General features: G+C 30.6%; 1 protein-coding gene across 3 annotated transcripts in view; it reads left to right on the top strand.

Moving 5' to 3' along the window:
- Positions 1-5,297, top strand: part of LOC142326119 (glycine dehydrogenase (decarboxylating), mitochondrial-like) — a 147,613-nt gene extending 142,316 nt beyond the window's left edge. For all 3 annotated transcript variants that reach the window (XR_012756697.1, XR_012756700.1, XR_012756699.1), the window contains 2 exons: positions 1,865-1,965; positions 4,851-5,297. The gene's annotated coding sequence lies outside the window, so the exon portion shown is untranslated. The remainder of the gene's footprint in view (positions 1-1,864; positions 1,966-4,850) is intronic.
- The last annotated feature ends 11,511 nt before the right edge of the window (positions 5,298-16,808 follow it).

Here is a 16,808-nt window from a genome sequence, read left to right as displayed (position 1 = left end):
ACCTGGAAACCTTGTAGGGCAGAGATACCATACCAGGCAACAATTTTTTTTTTTTAATACATCCCTTCATAGGGATTTTGATAGTTTGCTGCATATTTGGTACAGCAGGAATTTTATTTGGTGATGTACTGATTGAGTGATTTTCAATAAACTGCTCACTATCAGTCTTTCCACCAAAAATATCCTCCTTTTTCTTGCCTAAAAAGAATTCAGTGACGAAAAAGCAGACGTAAGGAATTTTATCTGGTCTGACAAAGCCTAGACCAATTTGGTCGGTTCTTTCCATGATGGACATGCATTCTCCTTTTGCACATTATTAGAAAGAGCCTGGACAAAACTTAACAGTGCGTTGTATAGGATTCCTCATGTTGAGGGATTTTCTATATTCCTGACAAGCTACACAAAAGGACACTTTCTGCTCGGTACAAATTTTTAATAAAGCCTGCACAGAAGTGCACACTCTGCACAGAAGTGACTGACTGCGATGATAGATCTTCTGATATTTCAGATAATTCAATACCAGCCAACTCATGGTAAAAGATCACTCTTAGAAAGATACACTCTCCTGCTGGAATTTAGTGTATTATTATTGGGCTCCACTATCACTTTGTCCTTCCCCATGCACCTAAGGGCTAGCAGTTTCCGACTCTTGTTATCATTACTTACCTGGGCACCATTACTAAGTTTTTTAATAAATTTCGAAGCCAGAGCTGTTATTATGCACTTACTTATTACAAAGAGAGAAACCTTAGAAAAGGATTTAACTTCCTTGTTACACTTTACTAAAAGAAACCATACATTAAATAATTTAGCACTCTCTGTTACATTACTTGTTTCTTTATCGTTCGATACCTCTTCAGCTGAAAAGGTTGGTCGAAGTCTTTTCAAACTCCCAGTTTGTTAGTTTTTTCAAGAGGAACAACAAGTACTGAAATATTATTAACTAAAACTGAAATTTTGTTCCCAAAGGACCAGCGATTCAACAGAAGACTCCAGCACAGCGTTCGCATACTGGAGAAGGTAGGGTTATGTACAGTTGGGTTCACCCTGGTTTCAGAGGACATGAAAAGAACTCTTTTGGCTGATAATGAAGATGTACGTGGCATAATTAAGATAATCAAAGACATTAATCTAAAAGATTGCTGTTTTATGTGGCCTATGCATGGAACTCTGACAGAAGGGTGATATTAGCAAAGAATGTGGAATGAAATTTTAAATAAAACAATGCCAACAATACTGATGTAATGCATCGTGAAGATTTTATAACGTAAGGAATTTTACACAAGAGATTTCATATCGGGCAATACAGACTGTGATTTCGAGAATGTTGATGAATGGATCATTAGTGATGACAATAACCCAGGGTACTAAATTTTGTGCAATGATGAGATTGTAGATACCATATATGATCAGCCAACAGCTCAAAAAAAGGCAATGACTTACATCCAGGGCTGTCTCAAAAATACCGTGGCAAGGAAAAATAAATTTTTTCTCTGTTATTTTTCTTTTGAATTTTTTTAAATTGCACAAATTTTATAATTTTAATTTTGATTCCAGACGTGTCTCATGATTAGTTTATTCTTTGATTTTAATTTAAATTGCAAAAGCCTACTAAAATGTATCATCATATGTATTATGGTTTTGTTTTTTTTTTATTTTGATTGCTTTATTAAATAATCATGATATTGATATCAGTTTTTAATAAAAACAGCCACAATTCTGTGAAGCTCAACATTTCCAGTAACCCATCCCAACTCAACTTTATTACATACCTAGTAATTAACCTAGTAATTATATTGCTTAGTATTTAACTAATAATTATTGGATTTACTATATTAACTGTACAACCTTATTTTCTTTGCAGGAGGAGTTTTTGTTGTACTTCTTTGTGGTTTAGCTATAGCAGTCATTGTTGCAATATTTGAATTCTGCTACAATTCAAAACGAATCACAAAAATGGAAAGGGTAAGATAACAAATTAAAATTATACATTGTCAGAGGTATATCTAGCACTTGAAAACAATACTTATATAATGATCACAAAAATATAATGAAAAAATTAATAATGTACACATTCCACATAACATTTTGCATCCATAAATATAACTAATTTCTACACTGTCAAGAAACTACCAGCATACAACATTAATGGCTTAAAACATTCAATTTATTATATCTAATAGTGGATTTACTCATTTGTAGTCTCCCTGCTGAAACGTTTTGAAAAACTTCACACAATACACAATGAAAAACATACAAATAAAATATTATCATTATGTTCATGATAACATAAAAGGAAACTAAAACTGTAAACGTTATCAGTCATCAACAAATTATTGTATATTCTTATCTGGATAAATAAAATATAAATTTTAATAAATTTAAACAAATTATATAAATTAATAAATAGTAATTTATATAATTTAATAATTATATAATAATATATACATATATATAATTATAATATATTTATTATATTAAGTTATATTACACAGAGTGAGCAACATAAAATCGAACCCATGATGAAACCGTTACCCAACACTATTTATGAAAGACTCTCACACAACTAGCGCGACGTGGATGTATATGTTACTATTGATTGTTGCTGCTGTTTTTCAGTTGGTTACGTGTCAGTGCAGTATATGTTTTGTTGCAGTGTAGTTGTGTTTGTGTAAAATGCCCTATTATATTCGTTCTGGATCATTTGAAGATTCACTTCAAGTATTCTTAGGAAAATTTCCGAATGCCTGTATTCCAACGAAGAGTAGCAAACACAATTTAGTTAAAAAATGGCATACAACAGGTTCGGTTTCAAATACAAAACAAAATAGGCAACCTTCTGTTAGGACTCCACAGGCTGTTGCTGATATTGAAATGAGAATTACTGCCAGTCCAAAAAAAATCGCTACGCAAGTTATCCCAACAATTTGGTGTTAAATACACATCTTGTCATAAAATTCTTCATGAATTAAAATTGAAACCATACCGCATTACAACTGGAGACAGACAAACCAAAATGACTTGATTATTGCAACTGGCTTCTCGAAAACATTGTTGTTGAGCAGACAGACCTGATGTCATACTTTATGTCAGAAGAGACATGGTTTCATATATCCGGCCATGTTAATTCGCAGAACACCAGGTATTAGATGGCAAAGAATTCTCATGAGATATTCAAGTGCCCACCTCACAATGAGAAAATTGGTGCAATTGAACTGTGCTCCGAATACAAACATAAAAAGCAAACATGATCAATTGACTTATGCAAAAAAAAGTCATTTACAAGCACAATGTTGAAACCAGAACTGTACAGTTTAATAAAACTACAAAGCCACGGGCTACATTATCTAAAATCGTTACTGTTTTAGCCAAGAAGGGTCACAGAGTATTGAAATTACCTCTTCATTCTCTGAAAGTAAATCAGATTAAAAAAAAAATTTTGGCAGTTAAGAGTATGTTGTGAAAAAAATGTTAATTTTAAATTAGGTGATGTTACTGCATTAATTGAAGAAAGAGCAAATTCATTATTAATGCTAAATAAAAATCGAAGGTACAACCATGTCAAGAAAATAGAAACATCTTGTTTCTGAAAACTAATTGAAAATGTCATTATTAATGTAAATGATGAAAAAAAAAACCTGTATAATTTACGTAACTGTGCATTAACAAATATTGAAATTTAATCATCATTTGCAAACTAAAATCAGTAAAAATTCAGTATTCTTCAATGTGTAATTTACATTTTCCAGTTGAAATGTTCCCATTCTTATTGGATTTTCATTTCTGGGGAATGATAAAGGACAAAATTTTCCAGGCAGTAGGATTTAAAGCTAATTTAATTTTTCTAAATACTAACTATGAGAACCCAATAAGCCATAGGAAAGAAATGCAAACGATTAAATTATCAGCACACCTACACACTAAATGTAAATTGTTTTTTACCATGCCAGAAAGTCAGCCCTCTTGGTCCTGAATGTCTACACATTAACATAGATCTTATTGAGGGATGAGAAATCCAGCAATATCTTTTAACAGTCTTAGACTAATAAAAACTGATCTATTCTAGGTTAAAAGCTTTAAATTACTGCCACCGGTTCAAAATTTATTTTCACAATGCATCTAAGAACTGAAAATATCTCAGTTTAAAAGACTAGTATATTCTTTAAGTTCGCAGATGACATTGTCTTAAATGACTCTTATCAAAACTCCTATTTCCACCTTGCCTATAAATACACCTACCAACTGGATAAAGTTAAGTTAAATGATTTCTTGCATCAATTTTGAAGTTATTCAGACAAAACAACTCTGTCTTTGAAGGATTCTAAAAATGAAATCTTTCATGTCATACAAACAGATTTAATATATAAAATGTTTTTTTTTTTTTAGCACAACTATGAGTAGTTTAATAGTATAGTTTTATACTGAAGGCAACTTCATTAAGGTGATCTCCTATCCAAGAGCTAACAAATGCAACCAATTTCACATAGAACAGTAAGAATAGCAGGTCATTCAAATGGTTAGTACAGTGTACCTTCATGATACCATTCATTCCCTTTTCATCTGTCAAATGCTCTAGTACATTCTTAATAGGATTTACATTTGATACAGCTATTTTAAAAAACCACTACCTGCACAATGTTGTGAAAACAGGCTTAGTAAACCATACTCATCACATGAACAATGTCATACATAGCAAATCAGCCTACCGTGAAATAAATAATATATTTTACCTCTTTTAGCTTCACATCTTTACTTCCTGAATGAGAAATTAACTAGTTTTCTTATGTTTAGTGAATAAAAAATATTAAAACCATGTTTCAAAGCTTTTTTCAGGTTGACTACTGTTTCAGAGAAGCAGCATGGCAGTTTCCCTAGAATTACCACCTGATCTACATTTACACCAAAATAACGATCTTGAAATTCCTAAGGTTCATCAGAACTCTTAACTGTTCTTACTGTGATCTTGATCTACAGCTTCAATCTGTTGTGAAAAAACTGAATTACCATATTTGTAAAATATTTGTGAATCCGGTGATAACAGAAATAAAAAAAAATTTTTTAATTTATTTTTATAGCTATTGTGTACTGAGAGTACAGAATTATCCCAGTAGTTAATATATTAATCCAAATTTTAATAATAGTTAATAACCTACTAATTGTTGAAAATGTATACTTTTTAAAACAGTATGTTATATACGTAAATAGAATGTAAAATAGCAAAACAACAGTATACTTATTTTGTAGACAAAGCAATAGAAAACCAAATTTAGCTGCTAAATATTGAAACTGTGTTCACTCTTTTATTTTGTTTGCATTTCTTTGATGAAATCATAAATGTAAATATGCGATTAATTATTAAACAAAAAATGTTCTGTATTTTTAAGTACCATACAGTTTTATAAAAACAAAATTAAAATTTGTAAATATACATTTTATTGAAAATAGAACTTGTGTTATCATTTTTTATATATTAATATAATGTCACTGTTTATGTTTGTAATATTATTTTTTAATGATTTTTATTTATGGAGATAAATAATGCTTATTCAGATGTCCACTAGGAGCACTATGTAAGAAAAAAAATACAGTAATATATTAATGGTGAAACACACATTATATATATTACTATTTAATATTATAGCCTAAATTTATATTGTTCATAAAAATTAAATTTATTGCCTTAACTCGCCATAATTAAAAATGTCATATAAAAAAAAAAATATTACTTATTTACAATACCAGCAGCACCTCCTAATTTTTTGTGTGAAACAAATTTATTAATAAAACTACAGCATTATCCCACATTCGATTGTTATACTTTTGAACTGGATCCTTGGTAAGAGATCTTTACCTTTATTTGCTGGAGCAACAGTTTATACAAAATAGCATGAAGTTGCTGTTTACTTATATGGATATCAAATTGACAAGATCACGTGATCCTGTCCACATACTATAATTTTTTTTTAAACAAATTTAGAATTAATTGTGAACAAAAAATTACTCACTTCTATAATAAACTAAGTATCCACTAGTTTGAAGGCATTTGGCAAGTCACTTAAATGTAACAAGTAATTAAAATCCCTCATTTTGTACAAGAATATGCAGTTTTATTTAACTATAATTGAACTTTAAAATAGTTTTATCATAGCAGTTTTATTTTTTAAACAAATTAATTAATGATTTGCTAATATGATCTTAGTACACCAGGTTTGTTTAGTAGGATTGATGTTAGAAACGTAACTCATCTACTTTTTACTGATTAATGACATTTATTTTTTATGGCTTTATCTTTCTAACAAATTAAACAGCAAAGTTTTTGACAATACAAACTAAAATTAAAACAATTATAAGATTCAGTTATGGTAAAAACTGACTAATTATTGTTCTTACTTAGATTTCAGTAACTATAATCTGGTTATTTTTATTGGTGCCACCAATTTATTTTTTATTTTAAAAATTGAATTGCAGTAAACTCTTTATGTTTAATTAACAGATAAATTCTCCAACAGTTTAATTTAATTTAATTTCAAAGTGATCCTTTTAAACTACATATGTTTACAGTTGTAATTTTTTTGTAAATTACAATTTTAAACAGGATAGTGGATGAGAGATTATTCGCATTATTCATTAAAAAGAGTGAAACAAGTGAAGGGCTACATCAAATTAAATTAATTTAAGTAAATCAATAATGATGTTAGCATTTGTCTGATTAAGAAAATTATATAAATAGAATTGCTCTTACTTCAAATAACTTATTCAAAATAGTAGGATCAAAACTGAAATCTATAAAAGAATGTAGAAGTTAATATACATAAAATTATAGGTGTAGCAACTATTGTAAATACGAACTAAAAATATTATCATAGAAAAATTTTAAACAGCTATTTTAGATGATATTTTAAAATAATAGAATTCTGGATTAATTTATTTTTATTATGCTTGAGAAGGATACAGTGGCAAACTAATTGTACTGATTCCAAAAAGAAACAAACTCATTATAATAAGTATCCCAAATGTAAGTGTGATTTTATTTTCAGAGATAGGCTCATTTCAAAGCACATCTGACTACATTGAGATACAGATTTTTATTTATGAGGAGCAAAGAAAGGATCTGTTTAAAAGAATAATCCTCACACCCTGGATAAACTGAAAAATAGCATCACTGAATTTGTTAAATATAATTGATCCTTTGGTCCATAAGCATGTATTTTCAAACATGTTGAAATGTGTTCAGGAGAGCATAGAGGAAAATGGTAGCCATATTCAGATTCTTCGTAAATAAAAATTCACTGTTGTTAGTATTATTCCTGTTTCTATTATTATTACTATTATTTGAATACAATTAATTAAATTTTTATAAACACTGGTGTCCAGTTATATAGAGACATCCATTGTATGGTGGGTATCATAAACCTACAGCAGTAAAAGACAAGTCACTCACTAAAATACCATATTTCATTTCCAAAAATAATTACCACCGCATGTTAGACTTCAAAAGGAAAATCAGTGAAGTGATTTGTCACTAGCTTCTTTACGAAGGTAATATATTGCTGCAGCATGTTAAACTTACCAAAATGCAAGTGATATTTAGCCCTTTACTCATTTCACCACAAAGGATGATCCACCAGAAAAATGAAAGGTGGATTATATGTAGCTTCCATTCAAAATGTTCTTCCATTCATAAAAAAAAAAGAATGTGCCAGTATAAGAGCATTAGTGAAACAGGTTCAGTTAGATAACTGAAATTATTGGCAAATTATTGAAATTTATTGGCAAATTTTGAAAGGAAGGTTTGAGAGGTTGTGGATATGAATAAACAGAGCAGAGAGATCATGAGTGAACAACATTTTTGTTTAAAACTTTAACAAAACAGACCCAGTTACATAAAGTGTTTTTAAAAACTTACTTCAAAACTTTTTCAGTCAAATTTGTGACCATCCTCACTGATTGGTTCTGATGTTTTCATATTAGAATCAATTATACTGAATCATACTGAATTACACTGAATACATTAGAATCAGTTTCTAGTGGTAGTATATTTTAATTAGACAGATATTGAGAATGTAGTTCTCAATTATGAAAAGTACATGCAGTTTGAATCATGTTTGTTCATTAAGTATATATTGATTTATGCATTTTTTATGTTTATTCTTTTCATAATGTTCAATTGTGTAAAGATTACATCTTAATAAGGATGATTGAAATTAAAAGAAGACATGAAAAAAAAAATGTGTTTTGAGAATAGTCACATAATTTTGTCCCAAGATATTGCGGACACAAAACCAAATGGTTCAGGATATGTAAAAAATTAAAACAAGAAAGTGTTCTATCCAATGCACTACTCACCATCATGATAAAGGAAATGAATAGACATTTTACAAAAATTATTTTCAAATGATATGAAGGAAAAGAATAAAATGTACAGATTAGTCAGAATACTTGGAAAGAGGTTATGAGCAAGCATAAGCCAAAATTGATTTTATCATCAGATAAATGATGATATTTCATACAGTAATATATATTTGTAATGAAATTTCATAGTTAGATTCCCAATCTTGAAATAAACAAATTTTAATATACTTTTTTTAACCTAAAACAACATGTGAAGTGTTGTAAATGTCTATTTTATTTCATTTTTATTTTATAATAGTCAAGTAAAAGATGTTTAAAATTCTAAGATCAAATTTTTTGTCACAACTTATAAGAATTGGTCTTATAAACTTATATTCAAAATCATACTGTTCTACTTTCATGAGATGCTTAAATCTTGGCTCATTCATTTCTCATAAACTTCCAAAACTTAATCTAAGATCTATTGTAACAGATACACTGAACTTTTTGTGACAGAGCAATACTAAATCTTTTTTTGTTTTTATTGTAATATTCAACAATAAAAAATATACTTAATTTCTTTCTATTGTATATTTACTTCCATAAAAAAATCTAGTTGCTAATATCATGACCTAGACAACTTCAACAGAATTTTTCTTTTTGATAAAACATAAATTTAACTTTTATAAGTGATATCATTCTAGGGTAAAGTGCATTGATGGTGTTTTGTGAAAAAATGATGAAATTCTGTTTTCTAAACTGTTTACCAGTTTTAGTTCTTTCACTTATTTTGTATTTGTTTATTTTTTGTTATTGTTTTGCGGAAGATTGAAAACTGCCCTCCTCAGTCAGATTCTTTTTATTTTAAACAACATTTGTTTACTTATTCCACATAATTTTCTAACTTTTCAAACATTAATCTAATGATTATAGATTATCTTGATTAGTTTAATCTAGAGGAGTGATATCTCTAAAGTAAAGACCGCTGGAAAATGTCTCTCCTTAAGATTGTCCTTAAGGATGTCTGGATCAGTTGGAAGACCCTTCTAACAAACTGAAACTTCTATAAATCACTAAGCATTAGGGAAAAGCCCAGGAGTGAAGCATTAATTTATCAAAAGAGTGAAAGGTATTGTAAAGGTAAGATAATAGTAACATGTATTGTTTTTTGTTTTTTTTTTCAATTACAAGGAAAGATTGTAAATAATTGGTGATTTTAAATAAGAGAGATTTGTAACACCTTTAAGTACCTCACTTAGTTCATCCTACATATTCAGTGTTGCCTCTTAATGTATTCAGCTGTTGATAAAATATTATTACGAGGGATATCTCTAAAGTAAAGACCGATGGGAATGGGCAATTTCTCTCCTTAAGGTTGGCGAACCTGTGTCATTCATGGCACGCTAGTAATGTACATACTGCAATGTTGTCTGTAAGTTGTCGCATTGTAGTACCTTTGATTACATGTGAGTTTTTACGTTATAAAATAAGTTGTAAAATCAATGTTGCTACTGACTGAAATACGTGGAGTCACACATTTTTTAAACCATCAAAACATTAAGCCGGCTGAAATTCATAGGCAGTTGATTGCTGTGTACAATGGTATGGTACTGTAATGAATGAAAGAAACGAAAGAACCTGTAAGTTGAGTTTGAAATGAATATATATCAATAATTTGAATAGGTGTATTAAGATATATATATAAAACCATAATGGTTGTAGGAAACCTGACATAAGTCACAAGTCACTTAAAAAAATTACTTGGTCATTCCCAAGAATAACAAACATCTCACACCAAACTAGGCAACAGAGAAGTTTTTCTCATAAAATGCAGGCATTATTTAGCCCTACAAGTAACACCTTTATTGTGTTCACCACAAAGACTGGCAGTAAAGTGATTACTCTTTGAGAAAGCAACTCTGGCAGATATCTCTTGTGTTTTAAAAATGCAATAAAAACTGAGACAAATAATTACAAGCAATCAATTATTGTACCACCCACTGCTGTGAAACTGTCCTTTATATTAATTTGAGATATAAAACATTAGTAATGACAACTGAACTAAATTTTATAATAAAATGTTTTCAGTCATCTTGGTGACAACTTCACTAAAAATGGTAATTGTTCAAAAACATATTATACAGTTTGTGGTTTGGTGTGTCACTTTATTACAACAAGTATTCCATGTCAGGCTTACATTAGTGAACCAAAAATACAGTTGCATATATATGGCACATATCAGGTACAATGGGCCAAAACATGAAGTGAAAAACTTGCCAATTCAAAATATGAGAATGAATAAGCAAGCATTGTATATAAATATGTCATGTCCACTTATGGAGCAGGAACTATGTTTCTGAGATTACATAACAGTTTCCAGTTTTAGGGTCAACATCATAAAAAACTGTACTCCTAATAAAACTTATCATCATGAAAACCAATCCCTGTATTGAAATGGATCATGTAGTGATCAATTCACCACTAGAAATTATAAATTCAGACCAACAAACAGAGGTATGAGAAAGAAAGAAATAACTAAATAGGTTAAAAGAATGAGAGGTCGCTGAAACGTAATCCACACTCGCTCATAACTCTCAAAAGTAAAGAAATAGTCAAATAAAATAAATAAGGAAAATAGTACAAAAAAAAATACTACAAAAACCTTAATTTATTTTTCCTCATATCACCAATTACAGCTACAAATTGGTCGATGACTTTTGGATAGTCAGTATAAGCCACGATGCGACACCCACTTAGCAACCTTAACTGCAGAAGTGAATCAAATTCCACCACTCACAATAAGGGACGCAGCACACTGTCCGGTTTGATAAAATGGTTGCTAAAATGCATCCTTTCATCGACTATTTTTCGTGTTCGCGACATCGATACGCCGACTCGCCCCCTCACCATCAAACGGCCTTTGAGAACCATCATAGAGGGGTTCTCTGAGCTAAACGATGTCTTATATTGATGACCCTTTAAACAACATAGAATGCTGCAATAAGGAGGATAAAAATCCTCCTCTATGAATCATGAGACCTTGCCGTTGGTGAGGGGGGGGGGCTTGAGTGCTCAGGTATACAGAGTAGCTGGACTGAAGGTGCAACCATATCGGAGAGGTATCTGTTGAGAGCCAGACTAAGGAATGATTCCTGAAAGAGGGCAGCAGCTCTTTCAGTAGTTGTTAGGGGCGTGAGTCACAATGATTTAAACGGCCATATCAACATCACTCAGTCCTCTGAGTACTGCCCAGCTGAAAGCAATGGAAAACTACAGCTGCTTTTTTTCCAAGAAAATGTGGCTCTCTGCATTTTCATGTAGCAATGATGGAGGCGCCTTCCTTGGTAAAATATTCCGGAGGTAAACTAGTCCCCCGTTCGGATTTCTGGTTGGGGACTACTAAGGAAGGGGTCACCAGAAAATTAAAAAATAACATTCTAAGAGTCGGAGCGTGGAATGTTAGAAGTTTAAAAAAGGTTGGTAGGCTAGAAAATTTAAAAAGGGAAATGGATAGGATAAATGTGGATGTAGTAGGAATTAGTGAGGTTCGGTGAGAAGAGGAAGGCGACTTTTGGTCAGGTGATTTTAGAATAATTAACTCAGCTTCAAATAATGGGCAGGCAGGAGTAAGTTTCATAATGAACAAGAAGATAGGGAAGAGAGTAGAGTATTTCAAAATGCATAGCGATAGAATCATTTTAATAAGGATAAAATCAAAACCTAAACCGACAATGATTGTTAACGTCTATATGCCTACAAGCGGCCATGATGATGATGAGGTAAAGTGTGTATACGAAGAGATTGATGAAGCAATTAAACACGTAAAAGGGGAAGCTTGAGGAAGAGGAGGTAAAGAAGATTTTTCAGGAGGACATCGCAAGAGGTCTGAGTAAAAAAGATAAGGTAGAAATGTAGAAGAAGAATGGGAGAATGTTAAAAAAGAAATTCTTAAATCAGCAGAAGCAAATTTAGGCGGAATAAATAGAACTGGTAGAAAACCTTGGGTTTCAGATGATATTTGCAGCTGATGGATGGACGTAGAAAATATAAGAATGCTAGTGATGAAGAAAGTAAAAGGAATTTCTTAATTGCCGATAGGCAATTAAGAAATGCTATAAACAAGAAGTGCAAACTGGCGAAAGAAGAGTGGATTATAGAAAAGTGTTCAGAAGTGGAAAGAGAAATGAACATTGGTAAAATAGACGGAGCATACAGGAAAGTTAAGGAAAATTTTTGGGTACATAAATTAAAATCTAATAATGTGTTAAACAAAGATGGTACACCAATATATAATACGAAAGGTAAAGTCGATAGATGGGTTGAATATATTGAAGAGTTATACGGAGGAAATGAATTAGAAAATGGTGTTATAGAGGAAGAAGAGGAAGTTGAGGAGGATGAAATGGGAGAAACAATTCTGAGATCTGAATTTAAGAGAGCATTAAAAGATTTAAATGGCAGAAAGGCTCCTGGAATAGACGGAATACCTGCGCCGTGCAGGTGAGGAAGCGATTGATAGATAATACAAACTGGTGTGTAATATTTATGAAAAAGGGGAATTTCCGCCAGACTTCAAAAAAAGTGTTATAGTAGTGATACCAAAGAAAGCAGGGGTGGTAAAATGTGAAGAATACAGAACAATTAGTTTAACTAGTCGTGCATCAAAAATCTTAACTAGAATTCTATACAGAAGAATTGAGGAGAGAGTGGAGGAAGTGCTAGGAGAAGACCAATTTGGTTTCAGGAAAAGTATAGGGACAAGGGAAGCAATTTTAGGCCTCAGATTAATAGTAGAAGGAAGATTAAAGAAAAACAAACCGACATACTTGGCGTTTATAGACCTAGAAAAGGCATTTGATAAAGTAGACTGGAATAAAATGTTCAGCATTTTAAAAAAATTAGGGTTCAAATACAGAGATAGAAGAACAATTGCTAACATTTACAGGAACCAAACAGCAACAGTAACAACTGAAGAACATAAGAAAGAAGCCGTAATAAGAAAGGGAGTCCGACAAGGATGTTCCCTGTCTCCGTTACTTTTTAATCTTTACATGGAACTAGCAGTTAATGATGTTAAAGAACAATTTAGATTGGGAGTAACAGTACAAAGTGAAAAGATAAGGATGCTACGATTTGATGATGATATAGTAATTCCAGCCGAGAGTAAAAAGGATTTAGAAGAAACAATGAACGGCATAGATGAAGTCCTACGTAAGAACTATCGCATGAAAATAAACAAGAACAAAACAAAAGTAATGAAATGTAGTAGAAATAACAAAGATGGACCACTGAATGTGAAAATAGGAGGAGAAAAGATTATGGAGGTAGAAGAATTTTGTTATTTGGGAAGATGGACGAAGCAGGAGCGATATAAAATGCCGAATAGCACAAGCTAAACGAGCCTTCAGTAAGAAATATAATTTGTTTACATCAAAAATTAATTTAAATGTCAGGAAAAGATTTTTGAAAGTATATGTTTGGTAAATAGTACAATAAAGATATTGTTGTCAAAGATTGAAAACAAGTACTGGATCATTGTTAAAAGTTACACTATTGTTAAAAATTTTGAATACTACCCGGTTAAGAATAGTAGATTTTTATTTTAAACCGATAATCAAGGAGAGAATAATATTCTGTTAGTAAGCCTGGAATTAGCTTGTTGTACATGACAAGGACTTGTACATGAGGAGGGCTATGATACTTTTGGGAGTTACTGGTGTTCTCACATTAGAACACTCATAGTTCTAATGAGGGAACACATAGTTCTCAACTTGGTTGTAGTTTTTATCAAATATGTAGGAATAAACATTGTTCTTTACTTGCTACCCACAAAAGCATCCAAAAAATTAAAGATAAAAGTAAAGAAAGTAGTTTACAGAAATTGTACAATAATTCATTAAGGTTCCTTAAAAGAATATTTTCTTCGGTGGTATCAACATGCAACAAGTAGATGAAGTATAAATACAAATTTAATTCATGGAATGCGATAAGTTCTATATAGCCATTATTCAGTTTCTATTATTTTAACACCGTATAATTTTTATTTAATTGTCAAATCTTTATAACAATTTAAAAAAGAAACAATAAAATATACTTGCTATTCCTAAAAATGAGATAAATAACCTAAATCTATCAAAAGCAGATTTTTTCAAGTAAACAGTTTTTAATCAAACATCACATTTTTGGAATAGAAAAGAATTTTTTGAATTATCTTCATCAGAACTGGATTATTTCATACATTTCAGATTCATCTCTCATTTGTAAATGTATTTGGGGTGTTAGTACTTAAGGAAATAAATAAAACTACCTCTTTGATTAATATAATGGTAAATAATATTACTTATCAAAGTTTAGAAAGCTCAGTTGAGCAGGGTTGTAGATGGATTCTGACTGGCTTCTTGCTACCTATGGTGACCTGTCATGGCACTCTATCCCCTCCAATGTTTTATCAGCAGTTTCAGCTCTACATTAGACACCTCATGTGGAAATACTGCACATTATATGTTAATTTTTTCTAAACTTTGATGGGTAATAAATTACAAAAGAGAAGCATAACAACTATACAAGCAGAAAAAACTAGTGATGTTTTTAAAAGGTGATGTAAAGCAGAATGTTGGAAATTAGATGAAGATGAAATTAGGCTGAAAAAGTATAAACTAAACTGACTTTGATCGACGGAAGAAATTTGATGATTGTGAAAAATATGACGTGATGATGAGATGATATGTGAAAAAGGGTAAGTAAGTTATGGCCTTAACTGAATTCATTCTGATTTTGATTAAGTCGGTGCAAGAAGAAATACTGATAGTAAGTTAAACCTTTCTTACTTTTAGGATTCCTGTAAGGGAAGATACAGTCCTGGAGAAAACAATAAATATCCCAACCTAAGGAAATGCCTTTGCGTGTTAATCATATCTTTTCTTCAACCTCAGCCTTCCCTAATCTTAAATTTCTTTTCATCTGGATAAGAGTACAATGGTAAGGTTGATAAGGTCAACTGCAGCACTGCATTATTTGGAGGCCATTGGTAAAGTTGTTTCTGGAAAATACTGACTCTGGGTGTGAAATAATCATTAGAAATCATAAAACAGATTTACAGAAGGAAAATTTGTAGATTTACACCAAAATAGTATACCTAGTTTGGGCTGAAACATATGTTTTTATAATGTTGCTCTCCATTTTACCTGCGAAGGTACAATTGTACAATTAAATAAACTGTTGATTAAAATAAACTGGTTTATAAACCCATTCCTTGGAGAAAATATGCTAACTATAATAAAATTGATGTACATTTCCATTTGGGTAACTAGAAAATTAAAATATATCCACAGATATTTTAAAAATAAACTGTAATATTTAAAGAGATATATTCTTGATTGTACATTTGTGTATTTGTAAGGTGTATTTTTGTATTTTTTTTGTATTATTTGTGTATTTTTGGATTCACAAAAAGGCAATTAATCACATCTAATACATATTACCAATCTCCTTTTGATGAATCCTTGCAGAATCCCTTTTGCAGATCCTGATTAACAGGAGTTGAATAAACCATACAATCATGAAACTTTTTATCTAAAATAAAATAAAGGTATTCGGATAGTACTAGTAGCAATACTTATCATTAAATTGAATATACTAGGGAAACACTTTTTGAATCCTTTGATTCACAAATGATCTCTGGCGACCTGATTTTACAGAATTAATTTTTTACTTTTTGTACTTATAACTTACATGTTAGTGGAAAAGTTAGTACCTTGAGTTGCCTAATGTAAAAATTATATGATTTGTTTGTCTAGTTTTATGTACAAATCCAAGTTTATTTTTCAAGTTATTTCTCTAAATATTTCTATTTTATTTCTTTGAGATACCCAAGATAAAAAATCTTGTATTATGTTTTTAATAAAAATGAGTACCTGTAATTACTAATGTTATTGAGAATAAATCTGCCTTGTTCTTTAATCATGCTGATCTAAATCTTTTGGAAATTTTGAAGAAATGATATGAAGTCCAAAAATTTGCGATGTGCCCTGTTATGTTACAGTGAACGCACGATGCAGAGTTAAATGTAAATACTTTTTATATTTGTTGTTTCTGTTTTGTAATTGTAACTCATTTCTTGGTAGTAATTTGGTACACAGCGATTGTTGCATTATTAATGCACAAAAGAATAATTTGTTAATTTTTTTTACAACTTTTGATGGTTTACTTACTCTGCATATTTTATCTGTAGTTTGTTCATACAAATCGTATTCTTTTTAAAGTAGTTAAAATATTAAAGCAATAAAAACAGAAATTGTATAACATTCTGTTCCTCAAAAGAGTAGCAGACTCTAGACCACATGTTTCAACATTATTTAGATAAAATCTGTTACAAATTGGCCACAGATTTTTTAGCACAAATATTGAGTTTTTTGCATTTTCTGACCAAGGGATCCCAAAAAATAAAACAGAAAAAATAGCAGGTAATGCTTATATGT

This window comes from Lycorma delicatula, chromosome 6, assembly GCF_047948215.1.
Source record: "Lycorma delicatula isolate Av1 chromosome 6, ASM4794821v1, whole genome shotgun sequence".
NCBI lineage: Eukaryota > Metazoa > Arthropoda > Insecta > Hemiptera > Fulgoridae > Lycorma > Lycorma delicatula.
The sequence above is the reverse complement of the archived record's forward strand: the minus strand, read 5'-3'. Positions and strand labels throughout refer to the sequence as shown.